At 43.3% G+C, this 27,974-nt stretch overlaps 1 protein-coding gene across 1 annotated transcript in view; it reads left to right on the forward strand.

Moving 5' to 3' along the window:
- Positions 1–724: 724 nt before the first annotated feature.
- The window catches only part of C1QTNF7 (C1q and TNF related 7), a 99,394-nt gene continuing 72,144 nt past the window's right edge, over positions 725–27,974 (forward strand). Inside the window, exon 1 of the mRNA XM_030565446.1 lies at positions 725–876. The gene's annotated coding sequence lies outside the window, so the exon portion shown is untranslated. The remainder of the gene's footprint in view (positions 877–27,974) is intronic.

The following is a 27,974-nucleotide window of genomic DNA, read 5'->3' on the forward strand; positions in this document are numbered from 1 at the left end:
ATATTCGTGCAGAGATACATTCAGACAAGTGAGCAGGGTAAAATCCAATTCTGGACTTGTATGATTCCCCTTCCTGGGGTGGGAGTACATAACACTGGATCAACAATACAATCAATTAGCTAGCCATGCTGCTGGGAGAAGTGTGGAAAGCCCAGGAAAAAAGCATAGAGGGTTAGGAAATCCACAGAAAGTAGCTATTCTGAGATCAGGACAGGGAAGGATTCAGGGCCCACTCCAAAGCCAATGGAAGTCTTTTGATTGACTTCAGTGGCCTTTGGATTAGGCCACTACTGTGGATCTTTGCATTCAGTGTGTATTCAAGGCCATGCATTCTCCCTTCACTTTGAGGCCAATATGCCACCTAAATTCCATATTAAGGGGAACAGCTTGATTCTTGTCCCTTCCCCATGTCTTTGTGTAAAAGGGGACAACTTGGTCCTAAATGTTTTTCCAAATATTATATCACATTACCTGGGGAGTCTATACTCGCTGGTAGAACTATAGGTCATGCTGCTTCAGCCTGGAGTTCATACTTGCTCATTCCTCTATACTGAGCTCTTTCCAATGGCAGTTTTATAGCAAGCCTGACAGTCGCTTTAAATTAGAGGAGTTGGCAAGTGTCCGAGAAAAGGGGTGGGAATTTGTTTAGCTGAGAGAGACAGTTGAAAGACTTAGTACAAGAGACTCAAGCTTTAAATAACTTTTCATGTTCAGAGAAGTGCATTATTTGTCATTAAGGCATTTTATCTTTTTTCTCTGAAAGACTTTGAATCACCAACCTGCATCTATTTGTTTGAAGTTGCAAAATTTATGAGACAAACCCAAGGAAGCATATTGTTGTTGTGGAAAATTTGATTTGATCTGCTCCAAAGTAAGGTAAGATGTAACTGGTTCTGTTTTGCTGTTCTGACTTATCTGAAAGCATTTAATCAAAGGAACAAAAATGTGGTGCCTTTGGAAAATGTAGGGTTTTTTTATTAGACCACATATGATTACATTAAAAATCTGCTGCTGCTAAATCTGTTTATATATTCTGCCTTGTAACACAAGAATAAGGCACCATGACATTTATGAACTTAACATTGCTCTTAGAAAGTTTACTGACAGGTTTTTTTAAAATCCAAGATACACACACATCTGACCAAAATTATTTCTAAAAAGTCTATTTTTGTCAGGTTTGGGCACTAATTTAATTGTCTTTCATCTGTAGACATAGTTCTACATATTTAGCTTCAATCTTTCATTCCATCAGCCCAACACAGAAATTGAGAGGTCTTTTCTCATGAAAGATTCCAACATCATTTCATAAATTCACTTAAGCTTTGCTGCTGAGGTTTCCTGAAAAATGTGTTCTGCAAAATATTTTGTAAATATTAAATCATTTTTGCTTCAGGGTCACACCCTTGCAAAGTTAAGGAAATTCCTAATATTTTCCAGCAAAAAAGTCATTTGATATTAGCTGACATGATAGCCTTTAAAAAAAAAATCAAAGTTACTAACCTACTGTGCAGTCTTGGTCTGTGGGCAGTGTGCTGTATGCAATCTGGGAAGAAACTGCACATTGTAGAATGAGAATAAGAGTTTGTCAGCTGTTGCACACAAACCTGTTCTGCGTAGGTGAGAGTCTCCAGTTAACATTATTTGGATGTTTATGAAACATCATTTGTCTGCCTGCCAAGTGCACAAAACAAGCTATTCATGGCTGTGTATAAATTCTACAGTCCTCCCACTTGTGGTGATGTGATTGTTCTGAAATTCACACCCATATTTCATAGAATTTCAGCTTGAAAAGAAAGAATCAATCAGTAGTCCTTTGAGCTGTGCATGTTGTGGGTATTAACTCTGCAACAGGTTGGGGAAAGAGCAACCTGCTCCACAAGCCACAACGACACCTCTTCTTCAAGACTGCATGGTAGCCAGCATTAGAGTTGCCCAGAGAGAGGGGCTCATGCAAGCGAGGCTCTCCTCCTCCTGTACTACACTACTCCCAACAGCCCTCAGGCCTGAGAATGCCTGTCTTGCAGGAAGGAGCTGTCTTTTTAACAGGAGCTTGGTGCAGTTCAGTGGAATGTACTCTTCAGGGCAAGTGGAATTTTAAGGCTCAGTGACTGTCTGTTCAGTTCCTCTGATTCCCTTCATCCTCCAACCATACCACTGGGGCTGTGCAGCCTGTAGGACTTACTTCAGCCAGTAAATGGCCCCCACCAGGGGTACACAGGGTTTTGAGGCACCTCCCCCACCACCTCACAGACTTTAAGGTCAGAAAGGACCACCATGATCATGTAGTCTGACCTGCTGCATGTTGCAGGCTATAGAACCTTACCCACCTGCTCCTGTAACAGGCCCCAACCTCTAGCTGAGATACGGAAGTCCTCAAACCATGGTTTAAAGACTTAAAGTTATAGAGAATTTACACTAGTTTAAACCATTTATACTAGTTTAAACCTGTCAGTGACCCATGCCCCAGGCTGCATAGGAAGGATAAAAACCAGGGTTTCTGCCAATCTGACCCAGGGGAAAATTCTTTCCCAACTCCAGATATGGTGATCAGTTAGACCCTGAGCATGTGGGCAAGTCCCACCAGCCAGACACTTGGGAAAGAACCTCTGTAGCAACTCAGAGCCCTCCACATCTAGTATCCCATCACCTGCCCTTAGCGTGACAAACTCTCTTGTATGCACCTGCTGTGGATTGGCTCCCTGAAACCACCAGTCTCTGGCAACACATGTACTACCTTCCAGGCCTCTGTGGGCCTCATTCTATCTCTGCAGGTTAGCAATAGGCACACATCAACACTCGGGTCTTCCAAGCATCTCTCTGGAGTACTCAGCCCCTGTTTGATTGAACACTCACAGAACTATTAGATCTGCTACTCCCAGAGGAACATACCAACTTGTAAAATGTAACTCAGTATCTCCACTTGACACACAACACGTAACTTATTCTTGTTGTCACTATAGGCATATAGCTTATTAACAGATTCAAGTAATAGAGTATTGGAAACAAATGTTACACACACAATCATATCATGCTTTCCGGAGACAAAACTTAACCAACAAGGCATTCATCTATCTCTTACAAGATAGTTTTCCTTCCCCAGTGTTTTCAAAAAAGCCTGGCAGAGATTCCTTTGTCATGAAACAAATTCATTGTTATTTTACTTCCTTAGTGAAGGATGCTAGGGTGTCTCTCCACACCCAGATATACCAGAATGGACTGACAGACCCCTCCCACACGCACACTGTTTACTTCTTCCTGTTAATTTCCTTCTGAATTTCCACCATCTCTTCATTAGCAACTGTTCTAATGCTAATAGACAGAGCAGGTCTTAAGGGCGGGTGGGCTGGGCCGCTGCTCAGGGCACCATGCAGAGCTGTGAATTGGTACCTCCCAAGTCCCATACCCACCTGACGTGCCGAGAGCCAGCTGGACTTACAGAGGCAGCTAGGCAGGTGCACAGTGTTCAGACATGCAGTGCCGGAGAGAGTGGATGGACCCAAACTGTAGGGGGCAGCTGGACACCCAGGTAACTCCTCCAGAGCAGGGGTGCCCACATCTTAACAGGAGCAGGAATGGGGGCCACAGTAGGTAGAGAGTAGCATGCTGACTCACTGTACTATGCCCTGTTCCAGGGAGGATGTTCCCAGCACTGTGGCTCTGGAGTTTTAATGGCAGATTAACCATTAAGAAGGTGGTACCTGCCTGCTGTGATTTCCCTTTCTTTCAATCCCCGATTGCCTGTCCCCACCCTCAGGCTTTATTTTTTAAACTGTTTCTGTTTCCATCAGTATACTGAAATTCCTTGGGGCAGCGGGGCCTTGTCTGAGCTATTGAGCGAAGCATTGTGCACATTTCTGTACTGCATCAAGAATAAAGAAACTCCTTTCTTTATTGCTATCATTCACTTAATCCCATACCCTGCAAGCCTCGCTCATCCTCTGGAAGTCGATGGGGTTCCTGCTGTTAGTGTGAGGACAATGCGTGATTGTGATTTAAAGTATCAGGCTCTTAAACTGAGATCTCTCTAGTGGGAATAGATTCCACCCTCCCACACATGCTTCAACCCTGCTGCTCTGGTGGCTTATAAATAGGCTTGGTAGAATTCAACTTTTTTTTTATAGCTTTGGGTAATATTGATTTTTTTTGTTACACTTTTCTGAATTTTTAATTTTCACAGTTGTGGGAAATTTGGGGGGGATGGAAAATTAGATAATTATTTGACAGAAGTTGATATTCAAAGAGTTCAAGCTTTAAAGCTGTTAAAACACAAACTGAGGGAGACAAGGTGGGTCAGGTAATATCTTTTTTGGGCCCAACCGTAGTTGGTGAAAGAGACAAGCTTTTGAGTTCCACAGAGCTCACAGGCTCACAGACCCGGAGAAGAGCTCTGTGGCGCTCCAAAGCTTCTCTTTTTCACCAACAGAAGTTGGTCCAATAAAAGGTATTACCTCACCCACCTTGTAGCTCTCATATCCTGGTACCAACATGGCTACAACAACACTGCAAAAGCCACAACGTGTCAATATCCTATGTCAAAAAGATATACAAAATAAATATCCTAAAACCCAGAAATGATTTGTTGATCTAACTATTCATTCACTTGTCACTAACCAGCCTAATTCAGAAGTCTAAATCACTGGATTTTGACTCTAGCAAGTTCTCAAGCAGCATTTTTCTTGCTTTCCCTATCTGTAAATTTCAATTATTATTGATGGAAATACCTTTTTGGGTAAAGTGAAATCAACAGATAATTTCTAAGTTATCTGCAAAAAAAAAAAAAAACCCTAGAGTTTTCAGGTGCCTAAGTAGCCCCTGGAATCATAGTTAAAAATGCCCCTCTCCACATCTGAAATGGTGCCCCCAGTGAGCCAGAAGTGGCTAGAGGGCTGCAGGATGGCCATGGGCTCTGGCAAGATGCAGCCCCCTTGCAACAGTCTGGAGCCTGCCTTAAGCTGCAGGCTGAACACCAGGCACCATGGGCGCTTCTCTGGGGAGGAAGAACCCCGCCACCTGGGGAGCAGGTGAATGACCTGCTGACTCTTCTTACCCATGGAGTTTCATTTCACAATTGATGCCATTCAAAAATAGCAGTCTTCATTCTATGCATCATGTTGCACTAATGCCTTAGGGTAAAGGCTTAATCTAAAATCATCCATTTCTGCATGTAGTTCTTAAAATGGGGTGCTCTGCCAAGGACTGATGCATAACAGTTCCCTTTGCAAAGAACAGAGACAGTAGCAGGCTCTGCACTCAGGAGAGCATAGGAATGAGCTGTTTTCTTCCTGTGCCCTAGGGATGTGCCGTGTCCCAAAGGGTTTGGGAGATATGGGAGCAGCTGGACAATCCTAAATGATGAAGAGCTCAGGAAGGGACTGCACTTCTCCTGGGAGAGACACTCTATTCAAATAGATGCCTTTCTGGGACAATCTAGCTCTTTAATGTTTTTTAAAGCATATGGTGGATTTCTGTTGGCTATACATAGCACCTGTTTGTGAGATAAAGCATGTTTACTTGCCGATTCTGAGACAGACATTGCAGATGTGTAATGTTGTTGTTAAAGCTGTGGGTTTGCACAGGAGAACTTCCCTATAAATTAATTCCTAATAAAGATAATTTCTTCAGCTAAGCACTGGACTCAACTGTTGCAATATTAAGTAGCCTAATCAGATTGTCTGCTATTAAACTAATAATTTGTCCAAGTTCAAAATGTATACCCCTTATGCCATGGTTTTTTCACTTGTTTATATATTTTGTTATTATTGCTTTTAATGTTTTAGCAAATGAAGTTCTAAATTATATAATTTTAACAATAGAGCCCTGGTGATGCAAGTGTTGTGTGTTCTGTATTCTGTTTGACTGGTTATCATGAATGTTTATTAAGCCTTAATGTCCTTGAGACTCCAATTCCACAGCGATGGGCAGTGGAAATTCCTGCAGTAGATGATGCAGTGTCCATTCTCTTTTAGTTCAATGTGTGAAAGAGTGCTTCTGTTCTGCTACAGTCCTCTTACTAGGCAGTTGAATTTGAGCCTCTATTATGGTGTTCTTAAAAAATTTCCATGCAGCTTGCAGGCATTTCACTTCTGGTGAAATAATACATCGAATTTTTGGTGATGTGCACTTGGAGAACAATGCTCCAAAGTAGCAGTTTTGAGTTAGTACCTTTTGTCCTGTGTAGCCATATCAATGGTGAGTGGCCTTTCAGGACAATGAATTCCCTGCTTAACACAATTGCATAACATACTACTTCTATGAAAGAATAGTTCTGTTTTCTGGGTGTCAGTTTTTTCTTAAGAAAGCAGCGGGGTACTTACTTTCACCTATTTGCAAGAACATCAGTATTGCTCTTAGACCTGTGTCCGATGCACCAGTGCACAGTTCAAACATCTTGTCAAAATCTGGACTGAGCAGAATAGACTTTCCTGATGGAATTTTCTTTACCTCATCAAGGTCTTTCTGACAAGCTGCCATCCACACTACTTTATTGGGTTGTCTTTTTGCATAAATCTGATAGTACATAAAATGTTACTGAAACCACTTACAAACTGGCAGAAATAGGTAGCCAAGCCTATAAGAGACTGGATTTGTTTTTTGGTTTGGAGTACAGGCCAGTTAACATTGAATTCCACCTTTAAGAGGTCTGGGGAAATCCGGCCTCTTCTTACCCAGTCAGCTAGATAAGAGTCCCTGTTTTATACTTGGACACTCTTACTGTGAGCCCTGTATCTTTGAGTCTGATCAGCACAATTCCCAAGTGATTTTTGTGGTCTGACTAGAAATTGCTGAAAATTGCAATATAATTAATGTAGGCCAGAGGCAAGTCCTGCAATCCAGATAACACCCAATTAACAAGCCTCTGAAATGTGGCTCCTGCATTAATTAATCCAAAAGGGAACATTTTGAACTCTGAACGTCCCGAATCAGTAATGAAGGCAAATTTATTTCTGCTCTTCACATTTTAAAGAGATCTGACAATATCTGTTTTTAGGTCTAGGGTGTTCGGGTATTTTGTTCAACCTAGAGTGTCCAACATCATCAGTTCTGGGTCTAGGGTATGCATCATGAAATGTGACAGCGTTAAGCTTCTGTAATCAACACCAAAACCTTATGGTACCATTCTTTTTGGAGCGCTATAACTGAAGAAGCCCAGGGCTCTTTAGTCCTTTAATTATCCCCATGTCCAGCACGCTTTTATCTCCTTTCAGATTTGCTCCTGCTTCTTTCCAGTGGTCCGATATGCTCTGCTGGGAGCAGGTTGTGGCCTCAGTGTTTATCTTGTGGACCATTTTATAGGTCAGACCTGGTCTGTTGGAAAATACTCGCCGGGGGACAGCAACATACTCATAACCCCCCTGAAAAGGCAGAGGTTAACTCTTCACATATCACAATGCTTTCTAGTGACGGGTCACTGTGGCATTCAGCCGTCCAATCAATGGGAACCGCAGTCTGAGAATCCTCCCCTGTACAGCATATCATGTTTACGATGGCTTCTCAATTGTGATATGCTTTTAACCTGTTTACATGCACAGTCTGTGGTGCAGCCTTGTTGTTGGGCCTTTGTATATTGTAGATAACATTGTTAACCCTTTCCAGAACCTCAAAAGGCCCCTCCCATGAGGTGTGCATTTTGTCCCTTTTTTGTTTTTTTTAACAACACTGGCACCAAGTCACCCACATCAAATCATTGCTTACAGGTACTGTGGTCGTATCATACTTTCTGAGCAGCGTGGCTTTTTGTGAGGTTTTGCTGAGCCATTACCATTTTTTAAATCTTCTCTAAACCTCTGCATATATTAAGCCACTGGCTCCCCCTCTATCTCACAGCCATCCTCCTGTGATGAGATTTGGGGGCAGATCAAAGTTGTTTCACCCCACACATCGTCCATTGCCCACTAAATAGCTGGGATGTGAAATTTGACCAACAAATGTGATTAAAATCTCCTTTTGGAAAACTTACTTGGCTGCATACAGTGAACCCAGCCTTAGCAATTATTTCGGCCTCTATATTCTTAAGAAGAGCAGCTGCCTCCAGATACCTAGTAGTGAAATCCACTGCCACCAATATAATTTTTCCTCTGTGTAGGCTTAGCTAGTAGGCCTGTCATGTCCATGGTAGCCCTATAAAACACTTCCTTGATTATTGACAAGGGAGCCTTGCAGCACCTGACAGCCTTTTTCCACTTCTGACATAAGTCACAAGTTCTGCAGTAATCTTCTACCTCATTTTTGATATTGGACCAATAACAATTTTTCTTTAATTTTTCATATGTCTCTGTGTTCCCGAGTGGCCTGAAAAAGCATAGTTTTGGGCTAGTAACATTAACTGCACAATGTTTTGAGAGATCAGTCAATGACTTATAGGTTCCCCAGGCTCTTTTCTCCCCCCCCCCCCCCCACTGGGGCCTCCCTATATCCTTCCCTTTTTGTAAAGAACTTTCCTGTGTTCCCTTTATATGGGGCATTACTGAGACTGGCTGTCTTTATGCTTGCTAGATCTGTCCTCTGTTCTGCAGCAAACTCCATTTGGCTTCTGCTTGCCTGGAGATCTGATGCAGGCAGGGGGTAAGAATCCCCCACATTCTTCCTTTGAGATACATTGCCCCTCTCTGCTGACAAGGGTGCAGAGGTTTCTCCTCAGCTGCTTTTCCCACTTTGGAGGTTGCCTCTGTGAATCAGGGATATATTTCACTTTACTAAAGGTCACCATATTAACAACCTTGGGCAGTGGTATTGTCATTCCCAAGCAGAACATCAGCTGGTAAATTCTTAAGAACTCCCACTTTCAAAGTACCCCTTAACTTTCCCATTCCAATTGATGCAGGCCAAAGGCACCATGGTTTTAAACTGTCTTAAAGTTAGTAGTTTCAACTCCTCCCCAAGGAGGGTAGAACTCTCCTGAATCCTATCCCGCTGGACAAGGGAAATCTAAACACTACCATTTATTTTGGCCATTTTTTGTAAACTTTCTCTATTTCCAGGAGGTCAGACCTGACAAAGTTAACCAGGGCTCCCTCTACCACCACTGAAGTCTGGCTCCAGTGTAGCTGCATTAACCTGAACAGACTGGGGAGTGAATGTGGACCCGCCACACCAGGGCCAGCTCCAGGCCCCAGCGTGCCAAACGCGTGCTTGGGGCAGCATGCTGGGGGGGGTGCTTTGCCGGGAGGGCGGCAGGGGGCTCCAGTGGACCTCCCACAGGCATCCCTGCAGAGGGTCCGCTGGTCCCACGGGTTCAGTGGAGCATCCGCAGGCACGCCTGCAGGAGGTCCACCGGAACCGCGCGACCGGCAGAGCGCCCCCCGCGGCGTGCCACCGTGCTTGGGGCGGCAAAACGGCTAGAGCCGCCCCTGCCGCACACTTGGGGCATTGCCTTTCACATGATCAAGAGACCCACATGAGTAACCCTTTTGAGGGCCTCTTTTTGGGCTGTGGCCCAATAGTTAGGGCTATGAGGAGGATACCGTTACTGGGGTGGTGTGGGCTTCACTCCCTTATTCCCAGGGACAAACTGGGAACCCACTTTTATCCCAGGTTGTTGCCTTTTCCTTTAGAGTTGCAGACCCTGAATAGTCTTACCTGTATGTACGAATCACCTACTTCAACATCTGTGGAAGCCGTTGCTGGAGTTTTCTCCCATACAGTGGCTCGCACTTCCTCAGCGCAGACCTCAAAGAACTGCTCCTGAGCAATCAGGTCTCCCAACTTGTTATGGGCTTCTGTCCCTCTACTCTTTATCCATTTTCTCTAATAATCCACCATTTTATGCGCATATTCGCCGTGACTTAACTTATCAACTTTTTTGAGGTTTCTGAATTTGAGGCAATATGCTTCTGGAGTAATCTGAAACCTTTTCAACACAGACTCTTTGAATTGAACATATGTCATAGCCTCACCAGCATCCATATTAAATACTTGTAAAGATTTACTAGTCAATTTAGGAAGTAGGAAAGTCATTCTCTGTTCATCAGGGATTTTATGTATAGTGCATATGTAACCCACACGCCTTCTGGGTGTGGTGGTGTGTCCCATCTAGTGGCACTGAGACCACTTAAAGAGAAAAAATGAGCCTGCTCTATAGCCTTAGCTAACACCCAGTTGACTTTTAGCTCATGCTGTGAAGACTCATACACTAAGCTCCAGAGACCCCAGGTTCAATCCCACCTGACGACAACCGAGGTCTGTCCATGTTGCACTATATTTTCAAAGGTGGTTAGATATTCTTCAATGCAGTTGGTCCCTCTGCAACCTGGGCACCAGCTTGTGCCAGCTGTGTGATCCCTGGTGAGTGTTACATGTGTGCTAAAGAATCAGTTTTTGTAGATCTGATATGTTCAGGGTGTGCTGCCTCTCTCCTTTCCTAGGGCTTTTACTTCTCAGGCTTCGCACTATTTGTCTTCTAACACCAGTGCTCTCTGGTGGGTTACTTCTAGGGCAGCTCTCTCTACTTCTTGCTCTTTGTCTCTCACTGCAGCTCCCCAACTCTGGTGCTCTCATTCCTTTTCCACTTGTCCATCTCCAGTCCGGCCAGCTCTTTCTGCAGGGCTGTCTTCCTGTTGACTGTACCCTGCTGATTTTCTGAGGCCTTGTCTACACTGCCACTTTACAGCACTGAAACTTTCTCTCTCAGGGGTGTGATTAAAAACAAAAAACAACATGCCCCTGAGCGATGCCACTTTCACCGCTGTAAAGTGGCAGTGTAGACAGTGCACGAGCGCTGGGAGCTACTCCCCTCATGAGGGGGTGTGTTTTTACAGCATGGGGAGAGCTCTCTCCACGCTGGTGCCACAATTACACAGCCATGTTAAAGTGCTGCTGCAACAGCACTTTAATGTTGGTGGTGAAGACATGCCTTAAATTTTTAGGCATTTTCGGGGAATCCAGTTGTCCTTTTTGTCACTTGTCATAATCCACTAGCAGGGCTTTAAGTCTTCCACTTTTTTTTCATCTGCTAGTAGGTAAGCAGCACTCTGTACACAACTCTTCCAGCTGCTTTTTGGCATACTTAACAGATGCTTCTTTGCTCATCCTGCCTTTTCTGCTGCTCAATTCCCCATTAGAAACAAACACAAGACAATAAACTGTAACCTTTCTTTTACCTGTTCCCAAACTTCTCACTTGTGAATTCCTGAGTAACTATATTATCTGGTATTTCAGTGCATGGAGCATGATCCTTAGCTAACCAGAAAACTGGGTGTAAATCCTGCTGACTATTCCACTGTGACAATTCCCAGAGCCCCTCACCACCACCTGCCGGTACTGTGAGAGCAGGGCCAGCTCCTGGCCCCAGCACGCCAAGCGCTTGCTTGGGGCAGCATGCCGCGGGCGGCGCTCTGCCGGTTGCCGGGAGGGCAGCAGGCGGCTCCGGTGGACCTCCCGCAGGCGTGCCTGTGGAGGCTGGTCCCCTCTGCAGGGACACCTGTGGGAGGTCCACCGGAGCTGCGGGACTGGCAAGCGGCAGAGCGCCCCCCACGGCATGCCACCATGCTTAGGCCGGCGAAATGGCTAGAGCCAGCCCTGTGTGAGAGAGTCTTGTCTGTACCTGATGTGGATCAATACCCTGAAATCATCAGCCTCTGGCAACACAAGCACTGCCTTCCAGGCATCTGCAGGCCTCTCTGTCTCTGTGCAGGTTAGCAATAGGCACACACCAACTCCTGCTCCTCTGGAGTGTTCAGCCCGTTTCACTGAACACTTCTAGATCCACTATTCACAAAGGAATAGCACATGATACTGGATGAGTGGAGACACACAAATGGAATGGATATTTTACCTACTAGGTCTGTATTAGTACTGGTGAATAGAGTAGAGAGATGGACTGGAGTCTGTGTTGTATTGGTTTAAATATATTGAATGTGCCTTTAGTCCAGCCACTAGGACTTCCTCATCTGTAAGTACTATGCTTCTCAGACTTTAAAGCTGGGCTATATAATAAAACTGATTGAACTCAAGCAAATATCTTTATTAAATCTTGTTAGAGAGTTGAAAACTCCATCAAGACCACTGTGCTATTTTCATCTCATGGCCCCATTTAGAAAGACCCCAAACTCAAAATCAGACCATTCCATAAACTAAAACATCTGTTGAGAGTCTGGAATTAAAGCCAGGGAGTATTGTTCTGCATTGGGACACTTAACAAACCTTGCCTCTCTGCAGGAAACATTCCCTCTGCTAGACTAGACTGTAATTTCTGTATTCTGTTTTATTTCTCACCTTCTTCATGCCATTCCTTCACTAAACATACTTTTCTTTTAGGAAAAAGAACTAGTGCAAGGGAGGGGCCTGGAATTTAGTTACTCCTTCACTTTCCTTTGCACGTGGCTCCTCTCTGCCTCCGCACCCCACATTTTGTGTTGATTATTGTTATTTTGATTTTGTTTAGCTGTTTGCATTAAATATATTTATCATATATATACAACAACACACTTTAGTATATGTCTAAATGGCTCAAAACAGTACTTTTGAAACAAAACTTCCTGACTTTTTCTGTCAATTTTTTTTTGTCAAAAGCGGCATGTTCCTACAAAACATTTTGATTTAGAAAAAACTACATTTATTGACGGTAAACCGCCACCTCAATGTTTTGATCAGCTGTAGTTTAGGACTGAATCCTGCAAGGAGCTCTGCAGGCAAACCTGCATCAAGACAGAGCCCACTGACTTCGCTGGGGTTTTGGGCTAAGGTGACCAGAATAGATGTCCTGGTTTTATAGGGACAGTCTCGATTTTTGGGTCTTTTTCTTATATAGGCTCCTATTACTCCCAGTCCCTGTCTTGATTTTTTCACATTTGCTGTCTAGTCACCCTACTTTGGGCAGGCGGAGGAAGTCTGCACTCACCAAGCTTGCTGTAGTATCTGGGGATTAGGCCATAAACTGGTCAGAGCAGGGACTGTCCATTCCTGTCATGCTGTGGGGGAAATTGGAATTGGTGTGACTTTGCTAATGATGGAGTTTTCTGGAGAGAAATGTAAAACTTCTCAACTTGAATGTGCCCCTTGTTCTCAGTAATAATTAGAAACAAAAATCCTTTCCTTTTCATCAGACTATTGTTAGACCAGTCATGGTAGCAGTGCATTAATACTCTTACACTACTCTGGTTTGTTGTCCTCTGCTCCCACTGAAGACTCCCATTTACTTCAGTGGGAGTTGGTTAAAGCTCTTAATCATGTATGGACAGAATATCTGCATGTTATATCTGAAACAATGTTATGTCCCATCTAATTTTTTTCACATTTTTACCTCATTGAGATAGAAGGGTGGGCATGTCCCTCTTGTGACCAAAAAAAGAGAAGTCTATATTTGTCAAGTCCATTATTTACTGTCTATGGGAGATAAACAGTGTCCGTGTTTTATTACAGAGCTTTTGGCTCTTCAGGGGTTGTCTCCAGTCCTCCCCCTGCACAGTGATGTGCTACCAAAAGTTAACTATGGGCTTCTTCAAAGTTTTGGCCCCAGTCAGTGATACATGCAACAATCTCTGAGTAAAATACTGTTCCCTGTTACAAAATCACACCAGTTCCACACTCTCCCACCTACCCCACAGGTAGATCACCCGCAGCAATGCCACCAAATCCACGTGACCAGCGGACCTCCTGCAGAAATGCTGCCGAAGGCTCCCTGACTGCCGTGTTTGGGGTAGCAAAAAAACATAGAGCCGCCCCTGGGGGTGGGACAGGTAAGCACCATCAAAAACAGATGGGTTGTAGTGACTGTAGGAATCCGACTCCTGGAATTGTGGGGATAGAGTGGTGCACCCCTATAAGCAGCAGTTAAAATAAGGGGCAGTGTTGGGAGCAGAGCTCCCATTCCTCTGCTAACATCTGGGGAGGAGGTTCCCCTCCCCTCCCCAGCTTGGGTAAGCAGCGCTTTCCTACTGTTTCCCCATTACTTATAAGGACCCTAGAGGCTCTGATTGGAAACACAAGGAGTGAGTTCCCTTGCAGTGGCTGTTGCAGTCACAGGGATGTCGAGTACACTCAGAGGGAGCTGACCATTTTAAGCAGCAGAGTTACAAAAATAATTTTTGCCACCTACACTCTACCTCCCCACCCCTTCCCACCCCACATACAATACAACAGCAGATAGCTCATTTCTGTCCTGGATAATCACAGTGCTATGCCCAGGATGGCCTAAGGATATGGGGGAGTGTTGAGGAGATGATTCTTGGAGATATACCCCAAACTTAACTGATTTATTCTACATTCTGAATGTGTGTATGTGTGTGAGCGGGAGGGAAGGAGTTTTCTTTATGTCCCCCCAGCCTCCTGCTGCAGGAATGGAGCCCAGTTGTATATTCCTTTGAACCTTCATAATGCGTTGACATCAGTGTATGGTTTTCAAGGCTACATTCTACATTCAAGGCTAGAGACTGACTGTAATCTTTAAATGAAAACAGATTCTCCTTTGCAAAGGAGCTCAAAAGCTGAAGCAAGGGATAGATTTGGATCACCATGTCTATTAACAGGAGGCAGGGGATATGATAGAGATCTATAAAATCATGATGGGTGTGGAGAAAGTTAATAAGGAAGTGTTAGTTACTCCTCATAACACAAGAACTAGGGATCACCAAAGGAAATTAATGGACAGTAGGTTTAAAACAAATAAAAGGAAGCATTTCTTCACACAACGCACAATCAACATGTGGAACTCCTTGCCCAAGGATGTTGTGAAGGCCAAGACTTTAACAGGGTTCAAAAAAGAACTAGATAAATTCATGGAGGATAGGTCCATCAAAGATTATTAACCAGGATGGGCAGGGATGGTGTCCCTAGCCTCTGTTTGCCAGAAGCTGGGAAGGGGCAACAAGGGATGGATCACCTGATGATTACCTGTTCTGTTCAGTCCCTCTGAAGCACCTGATATTGTCTACTGTCGGAAGATGGGATACTGGGCTAGACAGACCAGCATGGCTATTATGTTCTAAACCCCATGCAACTCACCAGTGATTGTGCAGCCCAGTCCTCACCTTCTCCAAACATGCTCTCTCCTTGTGGTCCGTGGGCCACATTTAAGAACACTAGTAACATAAACGAAGGGCTTATCTGCACAAGGAAAGAAGCCTGCAGTAGCTGGCACACGCTATCTAGTGTGCACTAGTTGCTCTGCACTAACGCCCAACATGGACAATCTTACTGTGAAGTAAGAGTGTTTTTGTGTGCACTAGCTTAACATACTTTGGAAATGTTTTAACCAAACTGCCAGAGGGTACTGTTGGGCTATGTCTACATGGCCCTATAGTTTGAACTATGGGTGTGGGAACTGCAGCATGCACTAGCACGAGGAGTTAGTGCAGAGTGGCAAGTGCATACCAACTACTGTGGGCTGCTTCCCACAGTATATCCCAATACACTGCAGCAAAACACATTAAAGCACTAGTAATGAAACCCAGGCCCCGGTGAAGTCCACAGGAGTTTTGCCATTGATGTCATTGGGGTCTGGATTTCACCCAAGGTGAAAGTAATGGGCCAATTTCATCTTTGGTGTAACTCCATTGAAGTCAGGGATCCATTTAGATCGCTATGTCTGGCAGGGTTCAGTCTGTGTGTTCCGCTTTTGCAAATACTGCCTTGAAGCACAGAGGGTTGTTTTCATACCTCCTGCATGAGGTGATGGTGAATGTGACAATGAACGCTGAACGTGAAGTGAATTTGACACACAGCATCTCTGGGACACTTTCACTCTGTTTCAGCACCCAGGAACTTCCAGTAGAGCTGCCCAAAGTTGTATGACATGTTACATTAATTTACCAAGATTGGCAGTGTTTTCTTTACTGAAAGAATTAGCTGGACTGATCTTTTGCACATAAGAATCAATGCCATTGTTTCTCATGTTGAACTGACCTCTGTGGTTACTCTGGAACAAGCTTTGGATTCTTTGAAATTAAGGCTAGAGGATCCCATAACTGAAACAGTTTTGTTTAGACAGAAAAACTGCCAAGATGCCCTTAAAAGGAAGGATCTGCCTAACGTATGCTATTCAAAACATTCATTGCTATTCTGACCTTCAAAAATCAATCTAACGACAGCTTAAATGAAGCCATGCAGTTCCTCCACTGATTGTTACACACACAAGGGCGGGCCCAGTCCCCTCAATCATCAGATTCAGAATTCAGCAAGACTGTGTAATGACTGCAGTACCAGACCCATTATGAACAACTGAGAAACTCGGCCGGAGGTTTGTACTCTATCCTTTTTCCATTGAGTCAGCAGATGCATATGTTCCCAATTTATCATTAAAAACAAACAACTTAATCTCTCAAATATGCAGTGTTCGGGGGTCTCCTCTTAAAACTGAATTACAAATTGAGTAACTAATGTAAATTTGTCAATGCAGGAAATAAAGCCATGTTAGTTACTGTCACCAGCTGCTTCCTTCCTGTCATTTCTGTAAATCCTTTGGAATAGCTCAAAGTCTAGATATTTGTAAATCGGAGGTTGTTACATTTTTCTGTTCTGGTGGTCATACGTGACTGACAATGCTTTCTTTAAACTAGAGCCATGGGCAGAGTGTGAGGGAGGAGCACGTTCTGTCCTCATGTACAGCCATAGTGCCCCACTGAAGTCTTGGACAGAATTTGGCCTAAAAAGTGAATAGCTATTTTAAAATATTTACTCATTTACCATTGTCACACCCAAGGGCCAGCCTGAGGACTTGGGGGGGGGGGAAGGGACGCTAGGAAAATGAGTCTTTGGTACAAACCCCTCAAAGGTATTTGACTCCTTTACATGAAACTCGGAGCAGGAAGGGAGGAGTCATCTTAGGTCATCTATCTGGCTGCAGAAGTGAAGTCTGCTTGTTCCTTTTAACCCTGTTGCCCTGCGTACAGGATTTCAAAGCTATCGGCACAAAAGGAGAGGAAACTTTCTTTTTTTAAAGGAAAGCTGAAAGTCTCTTTTACATTTCTGCTTCCAATGGCTCTATCTCCTGTGTTTCTGAGACTTTCCCTCTTTCGGGGCCATATTTATAGACAGGCTCCCTCAATTTCATTCACAAAATCTATATGTGGACATGCAAAAATCACATTTGTAAGTCGAAAATGGGTACTGGCACATGGAAACAGGCACTCTCATTCATGTAATTACCCATTCTGCGTGTACAGTGGGTGTGTGAACAAATATTGCAGCTGCAGTTTAGATGACCTGGTTTGAAAGTTTGACCCTTTAGGCCTTTGAAGTATGTGTTAGTTATACGTTGTAGTAAAATACTTGGAATTCAGCTGGTTATTGAGGACATGGAAAATCAAGCCCCACAATGGAGTAGGAGTAAGGCTGTGAGACACTGTACTGATAAAACAGCACTTCTCTCCTAAAAACTGTTTGTTTTTCTTTTGAAAAAATGCAGCTGCTCTGCGCAACATACACAGGGCTTTGGAACAGTGGGAGGCCTGAGTCTCCTCTGCTTTTCCACTAAACAGAGGAATCTGATTTAAACTTTCGTCTATTCTATTAAAAGCCAAAGAGCCTCCCATAAAAAACAAATATACAAGTGGAATAAAGGGAGGAGAGCAAGAAAGGCAAAAGGAAGCAGAAGGGGTAAGAGAAGAGAAGGAGATCTGAGTGAACTGCAGAGCTGAGAGAAGAATCCAGGAGTCCTGACCCTCAGCGCTGTGCTGTAGCCACTAGACATACACCCCTTCCCAAAAACAACATGCATGGCCATTCTCCCTATTTAGAAGGATCAGTTATATGCCTCATAGAAATGGTATCATTTTCTCATTCTGTACTTTCAAAACAGTTAATCAAAATCCACATATTTCAAAAGGAGCTAAAGCTTTGTTCCCTGAATCTCCTCTCTTCTGAAGCAGTTAAACAGATACTCTTGAATAGCAGACGCGACACAACTAAACGCGCTGACCTGTGCAACTGGACTAGATTCCAGTGCTGGTGCGCCTACCATCAGGTCAACACAATGAGCGCTCCACTGCCACTTATCCTTGACTATATTTTACACCTTAAACAATTGGGATTAACCACCAGTTCCATCTGGGTGCATTTGGCAGCCATCATGACCTTCCACTGCCACATAGACAGCCACTCTGTCCTCACACACCTACTCACGAAATGGTTCCTGAAGGGCCTCCAAAATCTTTACCCTCACATACAGGACCCAACTCTGGCCTAGGACTATGGCCTTATCCTATTCTCCCTTACTGGACTAGAATCTATGGCAACATGATCCTATGTTCACTTATAACCTCTGCCCAATGGGTTGATGAAATTGGGGACTTTATGGCCTCTTCCCCGTACACACACTTTCATAAATACAAAGTTACGCTACATCCAGATCCTACATTTTTACCCAAGAAACCATCCCCTTTCCATCTCAATCAACCTATCCACCTTTCTTGCTTCTTTCTGAAGCCTCATGGCAGTCAACAGGAGACAGTTCTGCACACCTTGGACATCAGCCAACAATTAGCTTTCTACCTGGACAGAATTAAACCTTTCAGAAAATTGCCACAATTATTCCTTTCAGTGGCTGAAAGATCCAAGGGCACAGCCATCTCTAAGCAATGCCTTTTCAAGTATTTTAATTTAATTTTAATTTTAGATCTCGCAGTGTATACATTTGTCCTACCAATTACACAATTGACAACCTCCTATTGGAATTAGAGCACATTCCACCCGCTCTCTCTCCACCTCCATTGCTTTTCTTAATCCTGTCCCCATTGCTGACATTTGCAAAGCAGCCACATGGGCATCAGCAGACACTTTCCACCATCACTCCTGATGCTGCAGTTGATACTCTCTTAGGACACTTTGTCCTATCGTCTGCAGTAAATGCTGCTCCGAAGCCCCAGGCTTCCAATTAGGGGCACTTCTTTCTAGTCACCTGCAATGAAGCACCGATGAGGACATCACTCAAAAAAGAAGAGAAGGTTACTGACCCTGTGCAGTAACTGAGGTTCTTCAAGATGTGTGCACCATTACCTGCCCTCTTCCCCTGGGTTTCAGAGCTGAAAGATAAGCTCTGCGGCAGAGAAGGAAGCAGGGGCCAGTCGGACCACACATCCTGCGAGAGCGGAGAGGTGCACGTGTGTGGTCCTACCAACACTGCTGGTGAAGATCTCCGATCCCTTGCACAGGGGGCACTGCTGCACCTACAGTGGTTCACTCATAGGGACACACATCTCAAAAAACCTCAGTTACTGCACAGAGTGAGTAACTTTCTCTTCTTGTGTTTTGTGAAGGGGTAAATAACATTTCCCTACTCCTTTTCTTCACACCATTCATGATTTTATAGCTCTCTGTTATATCCCCCCTTACTTGTCTCTTGTCTGAGCTGAGCAGTCCCAGTCTTTCTAACCCTTCCCAGATGGAAGCTGTTCCATGCCCCTAATGATTTTTGTTGTCCTTTTCTGTACCATTCCATTTCTAAAATATCTTTTTTGAGATGGGGTGACCAAAACTGCATGGATAGATATATATATAATGGGTCATTAAGGAACTGGCTTGAACCTGCTGAAAGTGATCCATATCAGTGCAGTATCCCACAGAGACCAGGGAAACCCCAGTGATCAGATAATTGATACCTAACAATCAATGACTAAGAGGAAGGAGGTTTCCCCCCATTTCTCAGCTGAGAAGCTGAGCAGAGGCCAGCTCAAGACCAAAGGACAGAGAGATGACAAGCAGGGGATGAAGAGGCTGGCTTCTCTCACATGGCACTGACAAAAGATCAGAGAAAGATAGAGCCTGAAATGAAGTTCACAGCAGCTTGGCTGGTGGATTGCTGTGGCTTAGCCAGATGGTCTGTGTCTTAACCTTTCTCTGTGCAAACTTAAGGACTTCCAATGCTGTGTTCCAGTTGACTAATGAACCCTGTTATTTTGATGCTGCTGCCTGGTGTCACTGCAAATCCTCACTGAGGTGCATTAGTCCCTGAAGAATGTAAAAGTCTCTGACTAAGAGTCTATCTTAGCTGGACTTGCTGGGCAGAGCTCACAGTGTGAAGCAGGAGATCTGAAGCCACAGGCACTCTTTCAGAAGTGGTGTGGCTGGATGGCCTATCCTGAAGGAAGATTGAGATCCTTTGTGATCCTGGCACAGTGAAAAAAGCTTCCTTGAAGAGACTGTTTAAAAGCTGGGGCATAGCGCCGATCCTGTGACACTGGTATTTGTGGGTGAGCTGAGTGTTGTTTGGATTGATATTTTTATTTCTGGCTGGTTATCTTTTAGTGTTGCTGATTTTATCTTCTCTGTGGTTGTATTTGTAATCTTTGCAAAAGTTGCCTAGAACCTGTGTAACCCACACACCTCCTGAGTGTGGTGCTTTGTCCCATGTAGTGGCACCATAACCACATAGAGATTTATGAGTCTGCTACAGCCTTAGCTAACAGCTATATGGTTTTTAGCTCATGCAGTAGAGGCTCATGCATTTAGCTCCAGAGGTCCCAGGTTCAATCCCACCTGCTGACAACCGGGGTCTATTGATGTTATACCTGGAATAGGTGCTTATCTATCTATCGAGAGAGAAAATGAAGATGCCGTGTTTTGAGATAGACTCTTCAGTTGCATTAGTTATTCAATGGAAAGCAGACTACCAAGATAAAACATGCTCATTCTCCAATTCTCAAGGAGCCTGCTCAGCAGAGGCGTAGCGAGCGCCCTCCATACCCTCCGACCGGAGGGGGCCCCGCAAGGAAGGGGACCCCTAAAAGTGGCAAAAAAAGAGTAAGGTATAACTAGGTAAGTGACATTTATTGACGCTATTGCACAATCCATGTCGGTTTTACTGACAAAACCATGAAGTCATTATGATACATCATAATGCTATTGGATACATCAGTTGTCTGTCGGTCAGTTTCGAATTTTAGTTGGACCCATTCAAACAATGTGTATTTGCATTCATAACGGCTGTCGGCAGATAAATGTTATTAATTTAGTTGTTTAGTTTTTTATCGTTTCCAACGCAGAAGCATGCTTTGTGATGTCTAAGATAATGTATAAGAGCGGAGCTAGTAAACGAAAGGCAGCAAAAGATGCCGAGAAGGAACTTGAGAAAATTCCAAAGTTGTCAACGTATTTTGCGCTGCAATCCAACGTACAGGTACAGGCAAATGAAACGGACAGCGCTAGCAGCGACGAATCGTATCCATAAGTATCCAGAAGTGCTTCAAGTGAGGTCGAAGGTGAAGCCAGTTGTTCTACCAAACAAACTGTGACAGATATTCCAGCTGCTGCCGGGAAAGAAGTATCTGAATCTGAACCATTGACTGATGATCCAGGAGATTGGCCGTCTATAATATCGGACAGGCAAGCGTGTGACATTGTTGCACGTGGCCCACCGCAGCAGAATGAAAGTTAACGAATTTCCATTTAACGAGGAAAGACGGAGGTTCACAAGTACTTATTTCTATCGAACCATGGCACATGGCGAGAAAATAAGACGTTCATGGTTAATGTACTCAGTTCAGAAAGATGCCATTTTTTGTTTTTGTTGTAAATTATTTGGCACTGGCGACATACCGCTACGTCGTGGAACATCTGCTTGGAAAGCACTGTCAAAAAGACTTCAGCAGCATGAAACAGGCAAAGGTCATCAAGACTGTATGGTGAAATGGTTTGACCTTCGGTCAGGCATAGTAAACCGTACATCTATTGACCAACTCGAATTGCAGGCTTTTCTGAAAGAAAGATTTCTGGAGAAATGTTGTCAAACGCATGGTTGATGTCTTTATTTTCTTGTCCGAAAGAAACTTGGCATTTCGAGGAAGTAATGAAAAGCTCGGCGATCCTTCGAATGGCAACTTTTTGGGACTGTTTGAATTGCTTGCAAAGTATGACATTGTCCTCAGCGAACTTTTACAGAGGATTAAGAAGGCAGAGACACGTGTTCAGTACCTCAGTCCACAGATCCAAAATGAGCTGATTCAACTTGTTGCCAGTAACATTCTAGAGGACAACATAGCGCAGCTTAAAAAAGCAAAATATTATTCAGTTATTTTGGACTGTACTCCCGACGTGTCACATGAAGAACAGATGTCTGTGGTGTTACACTTTGTTGAATGCAACGGTGAAGATGGTGTCAATATTCATGAAGCGTTTGTTGGTTTTCTTAATGTTCATGATACAACTGGCGAGGGCTTATTGGAAGCGTTTCTTGAAAAGGCAAACAACTTAGGAATAGACATTGCTGACATGAGAGGCCAAGCTTATGCTAACGGTGCAAATATGAGAGGAAAGAATAAAGGAGTTCAAGCCCGCATGCTAGAAATAAATGACCATGCCTTGTATGTATCATGTGGAGCTCACACTTGGAATCTTGTGATCTCAGACGCGGCAAAGTCATCGAAATATGCTGTTGACTTTTTCGGTCCGATTAACAGAATATACAGTATCTTTTCTTCTTCACCTTCACGTTGGGATATACTTCAAGAACATATGCCAATATCTGTTAAAGGGTTATCGGACGCTCATTGGGAGTCAAGAATTGATGCTGTGAAGCCATTGCATTATCACCTTGAAGAATTGTGCAATGCTTTGTCATCTTTGCGAGAATATGCGCTCGAAAAGAAAGATGGCAATACAGCAACAGAAGCCAGTGCGCTTTTAGACCATGTTACTACGTGGCCTTTTGTTCTGACTGTGTACACATGGTACGATATACTATTTCACGTCAATAAAACCAGCAAAATAATTCAGTCACCAGATGTGTCAATTGACGTACTGCAGGCAGAAGTCGGTGCTACAATGAAGTTTTTGGAAGACTATCGAAATACAGGATATAACTCTGTGGTCACAAATGCACGTGAAATAGCAGAGCAGGTATTGGGTATTGAGCAGATGTTTCCAGAAACCAGGGTGCAACGTAAAAAGAGAATGTTTGATTACGAATGTGCTGATGATTCGAGTCGTCTTTCTGCCGAAGAAAAATTCAAATCGCAGTTCTTTCTTGTTCTCACTGATCAGGCCATATCTTCTGTTTCATCGTGATTTGACCAACTCGTGGAGTGGTATAAGTTGTTTGGATTTCTGTACAACGCTAACAGCCTGAAGCAGTGTCACAGAGAAAATGAACTGGAGAATCACAGCAAAAATTTTGAAAGAAAAATGGGAGACATTGATGCCAACGAACTCATAATGGAATTGAATCATTTTATTTATGTCATCGAGAAAGAGAGAGGACTTGTCACGGCAAACAATTTTTTAACGTACATATACAAGAACAGCCTTCAGGAGATATATCCGAATCTTTGCATTTGCATCAGAATTCTTCTGACCACACCAGTTACTGTCGCTGGTACTGAAAGGAGCTTCAGCAGAATGAAACTGATCAAGAATATCCTGCGCTCAACCATGACAGATGACAGGCTTTCTGCCCTTGCAGTTATCTCAATCGAAAACAAAATTGCCAGATCTCTGGATATGACGCATTGATTAACCAATTTGCGGAGAACAAGGCTCGAAAGAAGCGCTTTGTCGTAAATACGGAATACATGTACACTGTAGGCCTATGTATACATAATATGAACCCTGTATATTGTATAAAATAAATACCGCATTCCAGTTTCTGCATTGTAAGAGGCCCCGGACATATGTTTGGAGGGGGCCACGTTCTTTGTTGCTACGGGCTTGCTGCTCAGCTTTGCTCAGTAGTAACTGAAACCAGCATCTGTTGACTGGGAGAAGAAAAAACCCTTAGTGGGGGGATAAGCAGCTCTTCTGGCTTAAAGCCTGTTCATAGCTCATCCATGTCAGTATTTTTACATTCAAGACACTAAGCATTCCTACCTTAAATGGGTTTTTCTAGCTCATAGTAGGAAGCCCTGACCACTTTTCAAAGGGCAGAATCAGGCTATTCATACATATTTGATTGGTACATAGTTTTAGTTTTTAAGATTAGTTTTATTGGTACATGTGGATGTTCATAAATTGTTTTGTTCAATGGACCATTTAAAACCAAATATTAAAAGCACATGTGGCCATGATATGGAGCCTAAACACTGTCTTTGATGTAGATCCGTAACTATAGTAGTTGGCAGGTTGTGGGCAGTATTCTGATGGTGCCCACATGATAAAAAAGGGAATGTAAATGCCATGGTACACTGTGGGCCACATACTCAGCTGGTATAGATCAGCATACCTCCACAGTCTATGGAGCTGTGCCAATTTATGCCAGCTGAAGATCTGGCCTTTGATTTTAGAGAGTGAGAAATGGAAGAGACAGTTCAATGTGTACTATATATTTGAAAGAGCCATATTGGCCTGGCTTTATTCAGAAGAAAATTCTTTTGCACTAAAGTGTAATTTCAGGCACCACTATGAATGTGAGGCCACACAGACCCAGCCCATTATTCACTAATTCATCCATTAAAACAGCATTTGAACAAATGTCAATAAAATACAGTGAGGCATAGCGTCAGCCTGGAAATACTTAGCCTGGCCCACTTAAGAGGACACATTCGGGCACATTTTCAAGATGGTGCTTTATCTTACTGGCCTTCTACAGGGGTGTGAAAAAAGAAAACCAAACTGGAGTGTCATGTGAGGCAACGTGAGCCAGGGCTGGTCCTCTAAGCAGGGCTGTAGTTTTTTTCTTTCCCCCTGTGTTTTTGCCCCAGTGAGCTGATTGTCTTGTTCCACATCATTTGTAGGTCTTGGCTAGAGCACAAAATACTGTTGCTCAGTAGAAGTTAAACAGTGAGGCCAGAGTACCACGGTCATGCATCTAATAAGGCCTGGTCTACGGCGGGGGGTGGGGGTGGGGGTCGATGTAAGATACGCAACTTCAACTACAGGAATACAGTAGCTGAAGTCGACGTATCTTATTCCGACTTACTTCCCATCCTCACAGCACGGGATCGACAGCCGCAGCTCCCCTGTCGACTCCACTACCACTGCTCACTCTGGTGGAGTTCTGGAGTCGACAGGGAGCACATTCGGGGATCGATATGTCGCGTCTCGATCCCTGATAAATCGATCACTACCCGTCGATACAGTGGGTAGTCTGGACATACTCATTGGCATTAACTGTATTAGGAGGCTCAGATTTTAGCTCTGTACACTGTCTTGTCTGTACATTGCTTTGTCCTTCATTGCTTCACAGGATCTGCCTTTTCAGTTACAGTCTGAATTTGAAAACAAAAATAGAATCCAGATGTCTTTCATTTACTATTCCAGAGCCGCAAGCTAAGCGGCTCTGGAATAGTACCTTGTTGCAATTTTTGGGTAACTATAACATTGATTCTCACTATCAAACGCAATTGATTGTGATCTTTCATGTTTTCCCCTCCACCATTTTTTATTAATTGATTTTTCAGTTGGTTAGAAAGGCAATATTTTAAAGGGAATCATTCAAGGACTGATCCATAATCCAGCTGCCTGGCATGTGTACAGCAGCAGCATAATTAGCAGCACATAGTGCAGGCTGAGTGAATGCTGCAAGCATCTTCATTTTTTCCCTTTTAGGTTTCAGCTCTGGAATCTGTTCCAATGCTAGTATCTTACAAGTGGCTATTTTTCTCCTCAGAAATGAATGATAGAAGTAGGGTAACTTGCAATCTAGCTATCAGCATCTCAAGTACACAACTGCATTTAGGAGATGAAGATTGCCTCAGTGGCTAGGACGCTAGCCTGAGACTTTTGAGACCTGGCTTCGATTGCTTGCTCTGCCACAGACTGCCGGTATCATCTTGGATAAGTAATTTAGTCTCTCTGTTCCTCCATTCCTCACCTGTAAAATGGGATAATAGCAGCACTTCCCTGCCTCAGTGGGTGTTGTGAGGCTAGATATATGTTCAGATACTATGCTAATGGAGAGCATACATTTACCTAAAGGCCAATTTTTTTTGTGAAACATAAAAATTGTATAATACTAAGAAACATACTTTTCAAAGGACACTTCCCTGCCATGTATTCTTACATCCATGGGAATAAATATGTCAGTATTACTGGCTCAGTCATCACCTGTGACAATGAAACCATACCTCACACACTATATTGACCTCTACACACTATATCGTGTATTTTCTAGCTTGCATAATATCTGCATTTCTATTGTTTCTACCTTATAGTGTACCATACTGTTGTAGTTGCACCATTAAAGATAAATTATAGGATGGGATTTTCAAAAGCGCCTTAGACTTCTAGACTCTAAGGCCAGAAGGGACCATTGTGATCATCTAGTCTGACCTCCTGCACATTGCAGATTACAGAAACTACCTTGCCCACACACACTTGTAATAGACCCCTAACCTCTGGCTGAGTTACTGAAGTCCTCAAGTCATGACTAAAAGACTTCAAGTCACAGAAAATCCACCATTAACTCTAGTTTATACCTGCAAGTGACCCCGACCCCACGTTGCAGAGGAAGGCAAAGAAAAACCCAGGGTCTCTGCTAATCTGGCCCAGGGGAAAATTCCTCCCCAGCCCCAAATATGGTGATTACTTGGACCCTGACCATGTCAGCAAGACCCACCAGCCATATACCTGGGAAAGAATTTTGTATAGCAACTTATAGCCCTCCCCATCTCAAGTCCCATCATCGGCCATTGGTGATTGCTACAAGCAGTCGCAGGTCAGCTACATGCAATTGTAGGAGGCCATGGTGCCTTGCTTTTGAAAATTCCACCTCTAGTTTTTATTTCCCTTCTAAGCCCAAACTTTTTCTAGCTTGCATAATATCTGCCCATTTCAAATTGACCTCTACACACTATATCGTATGTTTAGCCTCACACATCATTTCACACACATAACTTTTATTTTCCACACTGTAATATTTTGCAACTATTATCAGAAATAGCAACCACACTTTGTTTTATGATACAAATTATACTTAACTGTTACACTGACAGACCAGCCAACAACTTAACAAGAGACAATACAATTGTAATCAAGACAATCCACATATGAAATAGGTATCAACGAAATGTTAATTAGGCTAGCAATCTCCAACTCATTCACTTTGTATTGATAAGAATCAGAGAATAGTTGCAAAGTGTATTTGTCTCTTTACCTGTATCTTGTTAGAAGTGTACCAATGGAACCCAATTAGCTTTTAGGTGCAAATTCTCTTTCAAGTCTTAGTTCCTTATATTATGTATGTGTCTATGTCCAGTTAACCTTAAAATCAAAGATGTGACATATTGCAGGAAACTAATAATTGTATCTACATTGTCTTCAGTTTAACTATCTTTATTATAATGGAGGACCAGTAAATTGCCTTGTGTAAATAAGTGTAGCCAGTTTACCTGTGTTCCATAGGAAATAGAAGATTAACATCAAAGCAATGGCCTGTAAGCTATTTGCATGGCCTATTCCTCCTTGGAGGAAAGCCCTAGTATGACAGTTTCTGTGAGGAGGCTTGTCAGCGGGCTAGAAGAGCTATAAAAGAGAAGCCTGGTCCTTTCATCTCAGGTCTGTTTAAACTTTAACAGGAACGGTTTAAGCCATAAGGCTGAGGTCTTCAGGTAGATACCTGGATTGCCCTGGAATTCTCAGGGGAAAACTCTAACAGATGCTACACCTGAACTGCCTAGTGGACTATAACCCTTTGAATTGATTCTAGAAAGATTTTTTACAAATCAGCAGCCTGACCCTCTCTGCTATGAAACTGACCTATGGACTTTACACATAGCTGTATGTGTATTGATCTCTTAACCATTTATAACGCTCTTCTTTCTTCTTCCTTTTTTTAATAAATCTTAGATTTAGTTATTAAGGATTGACTGACAATGTGATATTTGGATAAGATCTGAGATTCATATTGACCTGGAGATAAGTGTCTGATCCTTTGGGATTGGTGAACCTTAAATATGGTGAATCAGGTTTTCAGTAACGTCACACTATATTAGACTTGATTGTCTAGATGGCAGCCAATGACTGGAATGGCTAAAGAGGACTGTCTTTGGCTTCTTGTTAACCAGCGTGGAACTACAAAAGCTCTTTTGTTACTGACTTTTTGAATTTAATTATAGAATAAACCATTAGTTCTGGGGATTGTCTGCCCTATTTCTTGCAGTCTGTCCTGAGTGTGG

Source organism: Gopherus evgoodei, chromosome 5 (genome assembly GCF_007399415.2).
Source record: "Gopherus evgoodei ecotype Sinaloan lineage chromosome 5, rGopEvg1_v1.p, whole genome shotgun sequence".
NCBI lineage: Eukaryota > Metazoa > Chordata > Testudines > Testudinidae > Gopherus > Gopherus evgoodei.